This window comes from Nycticebus coucang, chromosome 4 (assembly GCF_027406575.1).
Source record: "Nycticebus coucang isolate mNycCou1 chromosome 4, mNycCou1.pri, whole genome shotgun sequence".
Lineage (NCBI taxonomy): Eukaryota > Metazoa > Chordata > Mammalia > Primates > Lorisidae > Nycticebus > Nycticebus coucang.
In genome coordinates this window covers 4,119,770-4,123,425 of record NC_069783.1, presented here as the reverse complement: position 1 = coordinate 4,123,425, position 3,656 = coordinate 4,119,770, and positions in this window count along the sequence as shown.

Genomic DNA, 3,656 nt, shown 5'->3' with positions numbered 1-3,656 from the left:
TTATATTTTATCTTAAAGTATATACATATATATATACACACACACACATATGTATATATAATACATACACATATGTATATAGACATATATATGTGTATATATGTGTGTATATATATATATATTCTTATTAAAAGAAGCACAACTTGTTGTGCGTGGTGGCTCATGCCTGCAATCCCAGCATTTTGGCAGGTAGAGGTGGGCAGATCCCCTGAGCTCACAAGTTCAAGACCAGCCTGAGCCAGAGCGAGACCCCCATCTCTAAAAATAGCTGAGCATTTTGGGGGGGGCCTGTAGTCTCAGCTACTCAGGAGGCTGAGGCAAGAGCATCACTTGAGCCCAAGAGTTTGAAGTTGCTGTGAGCTGTGACAGCATAGCACTCTACAGAGGGCAACAAAGTGAGACTCTGTCTCAAAAAAAAAAAGAGGCACAGCCTAGTACATCTTGTAAACCACAATGCTAAGATTTCTCATTGCTTCTGATTTCACTGCCTTACTTTCAAAATCTCTTCATTCCAATTACTTTTCCCTACCCTTAAAAAAGAAAAACAGACAGAACTAGGAGAGAGTTTTTCCCTAAAAATACAGCCACCAATAAATGATCTGTGGGCCACAGAGAGCAGTTCTCTCTCTCTGTGACTGTGGTCCTGGGTATGTGCACCAGTCCTGTGGTGTGTGCTCTCTATGCACATGGGTGTGACAAGAGCAGTGCTTTGCTTATGGATGGGTGAGCAGATCATCCCTTTGAGAAAGAGAGAAGAAAAAGAAAAGAAAAGAAAAAATGAAAAAGGTTCTTTCTAGCCTGTTTCTCAAGAGCAGTGTTTTTCAACCTTTTTTTTTATCTCATGGCACACTTGAACCTATGGTTAAACTTCTGTAGCACACTTCAATTATGTTGATCAAAAAAAAAAAAAGAGAGAGAGAGAGAAGAATATACTTTCAAAAATAATTTAATTAATGATCTTTAAAAATTTTTGTGGCACACCTAAGATCCTCGCAGGGCACAAGAGTTGACAATTGCTGCCCTGGAGTTCCAGAATGCACATCATTTCTCCCACATTAGAGAGGTTAGAATCAGTCACAGGACCATGCTAGGTCATGCTATTTGAAACAAGAAGGCAAAGGGGACAACTCAGTTTCTCTAGACTCAGTAGCCACCAGAGCTGTCCCTGTGAGCATGACCCAGGGTTCAGCATAGGACTCAGGACATCCTTTTTTGCTGTAGTTCTGAATCAGTAGAAGTTAAAATAAAGCTGTCAGTTCTTGTAGATACAGAAGACTTTGCTCCAAGGCTCTGAATCTCTCTGCCTAGCTCTGAATTCATTGTAATTTTCTCATGTACCTATGAAACTTTGCTTCCTGAAGATACACTGTTTTGAAAACTATGAGGATCCAAACAATAGCACAGTTTTAAAGTGTAGATCAAGTGTCTTTCACCTTTCTATCATTCCAACAGAGTATCCCCTTAAGAATTATGTGAGAAATGTAAAAGCGTATGTTATCAAAAAAGAGCTTACGTGCGAGAAGCTTGCGTGCTCTTCTCTTGTGAAATGTGTCACTATAGATCCCTGAGATCCTACAGCCCCACTGCAAAGGGAGGGCAAATTGCAAGTTACAATGTGGAAAATTATCACCAGAGGGCTCGTCTCATCTTTGTGGGCACCATTATAATTGCCATCATTATAATTCTTATCACTTGTATTAGATGTTGAAAGAACACTGAAATGGAATAGTGTTCACACACCACACACACAAAAGTAAACTCTTTTTTTCCTTAATATTTTAAGAATTGCTGGGTGCAGTGGCTCACGCCTATAATCCTAGCACTCTGGGAGGCCAGGGTGGGTGGATTGGTTGAGCTTACGAGTTTCTGAGCCAGAGCGAGACTTCATCTTTAAAAATAGCTGGGCCTTGTGGTGGGTACCTATAGTCCCAGCTGAGGCAAGAAAGAATCGCTTAAGCCCAGGAGTTTGAGGTTGCTGAGAGCTATGACAGCACAGCACTCTTCTGAGGGAGACAAAGTGAAGCACTCTTTTCCCCTCTCCCCCCCAAAAAAGCAATTTATTAATTATAAAGGCCTCATCATTCTAGACAAAAGATCAGATGGGTCCAGAATTAGGTTCATACTTGCTGTGCTCCTTTTGGTATGAGGAGAATGAAGAGGGAGCTAGATGCTTGCTAGACTAGCATGGCATTAGTGTTGCTCACATGGACAATGGGTGAGTTGATCCCCTGGAAATAATTCATGCAATTTTTGTTAATAATTATTTATAGATTTACCAATATATTTTCAAAGTCCAAGACACACCATTGGCTCTGCCTGTGTAGTGTTTATGTGGTGTTTGGTCCATGCTGAGTCATCCCCACCATCTTTTCTCCTACCTCCATAGGTTCTGTTGCACATCTAACACCACGTTTTATCTGATCTTGCTCCGAATCCAGATTCCAAGTTCCTCAGTCTTCCTAATCTACTTTCTTGAGAACACTGTTAAACCAATATTGAACTTTTCCTTAATCTAGGACATTTTCTAATCCCTGTGTGCGTGTGTGTGTTTATGCCTGCATGTGTGATTTCAGAATATCCCACAGTCATGTACTATTCACATATGCTAATATAATAACTTAGGGTGTTGATTTTTTTAGGAATAATTGCATTTCAATAGGGAATACTAAAATATTAAAAAGATCTAAGATTTCAAAACTAGGGAATTCTACAATTTTCAAGTGGAATAACTTCTTGGTGCTACTTAGTTTGTCTTGGGGTGTATGCCCATCTATTAGACCTGGTCTATGTGTTTTATTTTTATAGGGTTTTGCTCTTAGGCAGATTTATTTGAGAAACCTTTCCCTAAAGCTCTAGTGCCTCTGTGTAAATCAAGTGACCTATACAGAGGGTGCCAAAAACTGTATGCACACTTTAAGAAAAGAAAAAACTTCATTAAAATTATAATAGTCAGTATATACTGATAACAATTGTTATCTTGAATAGTGTATCTTGTATCTCTTGTGATTGGAGAAATCAAATGTGACTTGAGTATTGCAATTTTAATACAGGTTTTTCTTTTCTTAAAATGTTAAAATGTGTATACAGTTTTTGGCACGCCCCTTATATATAGCTACATTCCTGCATTTGGTCTCTCTGTCCATTTGATCTCACAGATTTTGTTCATTTGTTTGTGACTGTCCTTTTTTCTGATAAACTTTTTGTTTTATAATAGTTTTAGATGTATGGAAAAATTGAAAGATACTACAAGGATTCCTCATAAACCCAGCACTGTTACCCACTATTAGTAACATCTTACATTCATACGGTCTATTTGACACAGCTAGTGGATCATAATTGATGCTTGTTATTAACTAAAGTGCAAACTTCACCAGGGTTCCTGGCTCTGCTCTGGGGTCCCAGCTGGGACATCACATTAGTCATTAGGTCTCTTCAGGCTCTCAGTTGTTACAGTTTCTCACCCTTTCCTTATTCTTGTCAACTTGATACGTGGTAGTGGAGGAGTGCTGGGCAAATATTGTGTAGATTGTGTCTTGTGGGATTTATCTGACATTTTCCTCTCAATTGGAATACTTTATGGGTTCTGGGAGAAAGACAGCGGAGGGCTTCATCATACGATATCAAAAGTGCGTACTGTCAGCATGGATGATGGAGAC